This window comes from Halyomorpha halys, unplaced genomic scaffold (genome assembly GCF_000696795.3).
Source record: "Halyomorpha halys isolate HHAL.00 unplaced genomic scaffold, Hhal_1.1 Scaffold691.1, whole genome shotgun sequence".
Classification (NCBI taxonomy): Eukaryota; Metazoa; Arthropoda; class Insecta; order Hemiptera; family Pentatomidae; genus Halyomorpha; species Halyomorpha halys.
Genome location: NW_027113417.1, coordinates 557036 through 564383, shown reverse-complemented (window position 1 = coordinate 564383; position 7348 = coordinate 557036).

Below are 7348 nucleotides of genomic sequence, written 5' to 3'. Positions count from 1 at the left end.
CAGGGTGGTAATGTCACGAAATAATAGTACACATCTCCTGGCCGAAATGAAATGGGTGTCGATGTAGATTTGGGAGTGGCGGGTTTCACGCCGTGCTCTAATTTCAGGCGCTTTTTAAATGTTGCTCGATCTAACTATCTTTTGATATGTATTGACCTTTTGACAATCCTGGGTATTATTAAGGTGTTTCGTCATCTGCCCCTATACCTGGTCAGGGTATCCTTCTACGAACCTTTTAGGGCGTCCCCGGATATGAAAATATCTGTGTTAAGTTTGCCACATTACCAGATATATCGTACAGGTTCTGACGAGGGACCGGAATCAAATTAAGCAGGTGCAGGTCCTTCCTGGACATGTCAAACTTTCTCACCCACTCTCGGGCCTGAGGAGGGGGACGCCTACCTCGGGAGTGTTCGGTCACCGATAGCCAATGAGAAAGGAGATTCAAAAATAAGGTAACGCCCTAAAAGGGAATAGACACAGGAAAACTAGATCAGGAAAAAGGACAGTCAAGAGGAAGGCTTAGACGAAAGAGGACCAGGCATGAGAGAGCAGCAGAAGCCGGAGCGGAGCAAGATGCACTTCGACCAGACGAAGTTGTAAGGAGGGCCACGAGACCTGGACATCCCTTATGAACAAGACGACAACTACATCCCACAGCATCAGCAGCTATAAGTATAAAGTAAATAATAAGTAATAATGTAATAACCTATATTTTATGGCAACCATTTATTTGAATCATTACAACCATTTTAATCATATTAATAAGTTGTAAATAAATACTTAGTCTCTTTATGTAGTTTATATACTATTATATAACCCAATATACCACTCCTTATTATATTATGTAGTTAATGGTAACAACATTTTATAAATATAAAGGTATTTAATTGGTAAACTGATAAACACACAAAAAGCCTTTGGAAAGGAATCCAATCATAATAATAGTTTTTTTGGGACTCAATATATAATTAATTAATTAACTTATTTTTGGATAATTGCCTTCAGCGATTATCCTGGCATTCCGATTAAATCTCAAGGCAGTACATAGCACTTGAGACTCCTCTTCCCATTTTAAGTAAATATTTCAAAAGGAAGCCTTAAGAAACGGCTGCACCACTTGCTCACATCACCTATCGCTACGCTGAAACTGCAGATATATAAATCCGTCATAAGACCTACATTGCTCCACGTTGCCCCACTTATGTGACACCTCTACAAAACTACATTAAATTGACTGCAGGGCTTCCAGGGATCTATCCTCCGAAAGATTGTCCGGGGCACCACCAGAGTTATCCTTGAAGAGCTTCAACTCCCCACTGTGCCGGTGTACACATCAAATTCTTTGAAGGGTTGAAGGCATGTTGCCACCCACTTTTCAGTGAGAGCGTCCCTCCACCAAGACCTGGAAGGTGGCAGAGGACGGTCCCCTTAGTCGACGTCCTCGACGAGGGAAGTCGAATTTGTCACCATTCCACCAGCGGAACGGCCCCTCCCCGTACCAATAATTCACTGGCGTAAGCCAAATACATTTACCAACTTCACTGGATCCTTCATCTAACCTTATAATGCCAAAAGGCAACCCAAGGGATCCTTCATACCCAGCTGTACATATAGCATACCACACTATATGTACGTATCACTTACTAATTTAAATTCTTTTCAGTAGGGTCCGAAAATTATGTATTTACCTAAATTACATTTTGGGATACCACAGACCCCATGTAGCGTGCTAGGTATGATTAAGTATAGTAAGATCTTTAGAAAATATCTTGTTCAATAAATTACCAAAATAAGGTATTTATTTAACCAAGATTTAAATCTTTATATGTTTGAGTTTAAACTGATATTTACGGATGAAATATATTGTAATTTATAGGAGAGCTAATGGACAAAATCATGTTGGTTATAAATTAATATGGATTAACATGAAATTGAGATTACAGGTATTATTGAATCGATTTTACTCCTGAATTTAGTGACCTCTCAAACTATGTTGCAGTATATGATCATATTATTATGATAAAAACTTATATCGGTGCGTCTAGCTGTGTTCCGTTTCCTCCGGCTTGCTCTTGCTGGTCGACTTTTTCCGAAGTATTCTCTTCTTTCCAGATTGTACTCTCCCTGCACCGTGGTAGGTCTGTACTCCAACATTCTACGATCACTCTGCAAATCCCCGGCTTCGTTTTGCACTGTAGATCCTCTGTTGAATCCTGTTATTTACATTATTTTATTACTGTTATTTAGTTAACTGTTGAATCCTAATATTTCGCCTTATGTTGTCCTCCGTTTCCTCCACTCTACTTCCAAACAACATAGTTTCCTTCCTTCTATTTTCTTGAATTTCTTTCAACCCAGTTAATTGGGTGATCGATTTTTGGAGGAAGGGACCAAGACTGTCGACAAAAAATCAAGCCGGGAATTCTTTTATTTCCACTTTATGGGTCAGAGTTAAGTGTCCTGCGCTAAACCTAGCGCTGGGCTGTACCACAGTAAATCAAAACAAAAAAAAAAAATGAATAATTAATAAAAGAATAAAAAAAAAAAATTGGTGATCTTTGGGAGCAGTGGCATGCGCAAACCCCAGCGCACTACCCCACTGCCCCCTCACCCCGTATGCCAGAAATGGCAAGGGAGGGGGATAAAAAAAAAAAAAAAAAGAGTTAAGTGTCCATCACATACTACCTAGCTTACCTAGAGCTGGTCTGGATTTAAAAAAACAATTAGAGGAAACGAAATACATATATGAGAAGCAGTTCCATTAAGCAAATCGTCTCTAATAATGCTAATTTATCGGGGACCTGTTTCATAATTAAAGCTAACAATATTTATTAATAAATACAAGTTAACAAACTATAATGTGGAAGCACTATTACTTTTTGGTTTCATAACGGGTTCGACTATTATCGATATTACAAGAGTTAAAACGTACTAAAGAACAAGTAAGCATTGTACAAGTCAGTAGAATTGTGTGGAACACAAACCACAAGACTAATTATACAACATTTAATTCATTATGAAACAGGGTTCAGTTCTGCAAATTGAATTAAAGTAAAAAAAATATTTAATTGGACAGCCTTTTTTTATAAATTAAATAAAATAAATATTATCTAATATTTGCTGTAATTATTACGTATTTCAGAGAAGGGAGACAAAAAAATAATAAGTCATTCTGCTACTACAACATAATATCAAGTGTTTCTCTGAAAAACGTTAAAAAAATATTTATAAAAATAAATATGATCATTGTTATTGGAGAACATTACCTTTATCAGTCATTATGTATTTAAGTTATTTTTTTTCTCATTACTATGCCACTTGAATTTAAGAACTACTTATGTATTTTTACAATTTAAATTATAGAAACATTATTAAATGTTTAAATATCAAAAATGATTTGATCTTAAATAGGTAAATCAGAAAAAAAAAATATTGTTTTCGTACTATGTTACAAACATATAGAGAAAAACATTGCCTAATGATATTGTAGCATTGTTTGTCCAATAGGAGGCAAAGTAGTATATTACTAACAACAAATTTCTTTTTAAAAAATTGATCTGGAAAATTAAATTCCGACTCCATTCCACTTTAAATGATACAACTTTTGTCAACTTATTTTCATCATAATTAATAATTTTTAATATTATTAATTAATGTATTTATAATATTGATAATTAATGTATTTATAATATTGATGATTAATGTATTTATAATATTGATGATTAATGTATTTGTTGTTGTACTGCTAATCATACAAATGTTGGTTCATGTTCAATATTTTTGAAGTTGTTTCTCCATTCCACTTTAAATGATACAACTTTTGTCAACTTATTTTCATCATAATTAATAATTTTTAATATTGATAATTAATGTATTTATAATATTGATAATTAATGTATTTATAATATTGATAATTAATGTATTTATAATATTGATAATTAATGTATTTATAATATTGATAATTAATGTAGACGTTGTTGTACTGCTAATCAACCAAAAGTTGGTTCATGTTCAATATTTTTGAAGTTGTTTCTTCAGTTTCACCATTTTTTTGGGTTATATATTCTCTCTTCGTGAAAGGAGTGAACTGATACTTCCGGATAATGTATTGGAATTATTATTTATTATAAGTTAAATTTCCTATTCATAATTACTTTTGATTCTCCAAAAGGATCCTGACACTTTAATACGCCACCCTGAAGTGTAAGAGCTCTACAACAGCCTCTAAAAAAAAAAAAGCCTTTGCAGGTAGCAGGTGGTGTTCGCCATTTCACCACAGATATTTGTGAATATGTATCCCTTGTCGCAAATGTAGCAGAGAATCTGGGACACCTTTTTTCTCTCCCTTCATCGTCATTTCTGGCATACAGGGATGGGTAATTGTTAATTCGTTGTCCCTGCCTAAACCTCTCCTGACAAAAATTATTATTATTTATTAATAGTTTATCTTATTCTAACCTGGTTAAGGGGAGAGGGTTATATTTAATTTTATGGTTAACAAAGCATAACTGCTGCAGCCCTACGTTCCGATGAGCGCGATACTGAAACAACTGCATCCGTCCACTCGGACCTGATCCATTCCAAGGTGCCTCTTATTCTGGCTGCTCGCCGAAGTTGGGCCACCCTTCTCAACGTAAAGTGCTTCGGGTCTTCCACCTCTTTTCTCTTCATGATGATGATGTCCAAGGGCACTAATTTGAGTAAAGTTATATTTTTGGCACGTGTCATTCAGTATCTGGCTTAAAATCACCAAATTGTTCCCAATGACAAAGACAGATAGTTAAACAGTTATAATTTCATCAAATGAGCGAAAACACGAGACTATTAAATGTTAGATTGTGAAAGAGATAGAAATTAAAACACCAAAATGATACATGTTGAGGTAGACTTTTTAAAAATATTATATACTTAAAAGCGATATACTATCATTACAAAAAAAATAATTTTTTTGTGAATTATGCTTTAACCTATTACAGACTCATTCTAAAACTAACCGTTCTGTACTAATGGGGTTTTACAGTTTTGAGTAAAACAAAAGATAAAAACTAATTAAATGTCAAGGTAAATTTTTATCTTGACATTTAACCATAGTAGTAATTTTTTTTTTTTTTTTCGAAAATTGGTAGTTTAAGCTTAGTAATCAGTAAACTACCAACAGGAACGAAAATTAATTCAAATAAATATGTAGTGAATTATTGTTCAACAAAAATTACCAGTCACGATTTATAGAGGTTCCGTTCCTCAAGGTAGTATCCTTGGTCTGTACAGTCCTTCAGTCTGTACAGCTGACATCCTAACAAATCCTAACATTATCCTCACCACGTATGCCGATGACACATGTGTGCTAGCAGTTAATATTAACTCTTTAATTGCATCCCAAACTAACCAGTCCCATATCACAACCCTCAAATAATGATGCCGAAATTAGAGGATAAAAATAAATCCCATCAAATCACTTTTATTCTTCGTCGTAAACCTGCTGACTGCCAGTATATATTAGGGGTTTGTTTGGTTGTTTAGTGGCGCCATACTTCATTGGTCATCAACGCCATTTATATTTTATTTAATTTTGCTAATATTTGTTAAATTTTATTTATTTTTTGATTTGATTATTTTATTTTTAATTATTTTTTTTCTTCCGATCAAGTTATATTTTTGTCAGTAAATTTTGTGATTTCAAAAACTGAAACACCAATTCTATTGCCTTATCATCGTCTCCAATGGTTTTTGAGATATCTTGGCTTAGTCCCAAGCTATTGAGGTGTGGTGTAAAATATAGGCATCGTTGGAAAACATGGCTTATTGTTAAATTGTTATTGCAATACTGGCAGTTCGGAGGTGTTTCTTTTGATATAAGATAAGAGTGGGTGAGCCTCGTGTGACCTATTCTCAGCCTAGTCAGTACAACTTCCTCTCTACGGCATTTGCGACTGGAGGTACCCCAGGGCTTGACATCCTTTTTAATAATTTTTAATTTGCTCATTGGGCTTTCGTTCCACATAGATTGCCATTGATCTTTGACTTCCTTTACAAGAGACCTGCATATCTCAGACGGAGTTAAAATTGCTTTACCCCGTCCCGGAAGCGCGAGTGCTTCTCTTGCAGCGTGATCGGCCAGTTCATTCCCTGCGATTCCTACATGGCTTGGAACCTATAGACATGTTACTGACATACCCATGTTGTGTAGAGCTTTTAAGTGAAAATGGATGCAGGAAATTATCGGATGTTCTGGATACATAGAATCTAAAGCTTTTATCGAACTTAGTGAATCTGTAATTATCGTAATGTTGGTGTGGTTCAAGGATATTAGGGGTATTCATGATCTTTAGTTTAACATGTTATAGCGTGTTGAATGGAAAAACTTATGTTAAATGGAGGAATATTTCCTTCTTTTACCGACGATATAACATATAACATGGCTGAGAGTCTGTTACTAGGTCTTTTAAATGGAGAATAACGTCACGCAACACACCAGCTAAGCTCGTCACCGTTTTATTTGTTGTCGTGTTAGGTTACTTACTTGTATTTTGTGCTTTGATTGTGTTGGTATTGTTTTGAAAACTAAAAAAGCAATGAATGACAATAATAATAGTGTAATGACCGTTGGCAATTAGCTCCTCTTGACGCTCTTCCAGACAAGTTGTAAGATCAACAAGACACTCAGTAGCCAAACTTTTATACAACTTCCACTTTTCACTCACTTTAGACATGTTGTAATAAGTTACTTTAATAAAAATTTAGAAATAAAAAATAACATGAAGATTTGGAAGGAAAGGTTATAAAGCTAGTTGATCAGAAAATCCGCTAGGAGCTCTTATGTAGTTAACCTTTAACATGACTTGAAATTGGTCTGTTCCCAATCATTATAAAATTTAACATTATAAAACATTTTACATTTCACACAAAATCTTTAATACCCCTATAAATAATATTGGTCTTACTCCTGTAGAAGATATCCGCAACCTTGGACTACAGCTGGACAAACGACTGACCTGGATACCCCACACGAGTATTTATATAACTATTTGTTCCAATTCCTATGGATATTACCGAAGCATACTGGTAAAATTTAATAAATATTATGTTTTTGTATTTTTTCAGTGATTAAATCATGAAAAATCATAATTTTTTTATTGTATTCCTAACAGCCAACATTTAGTCATCATTGTAAATTTGTTCATGGTGTAATTATCAATTAATATATTAATGTTCGGATTGGGTAAATGACTCTACGTTTTCGCCGCTCAAACCAGCCTTCTTCCCGCCTGCCTGTCTTGGGCTATTGGTGCATCCCGGTTGGCTGCATACAGCTCTTTCACATCTTTATCGATTCTGTCTATCAATC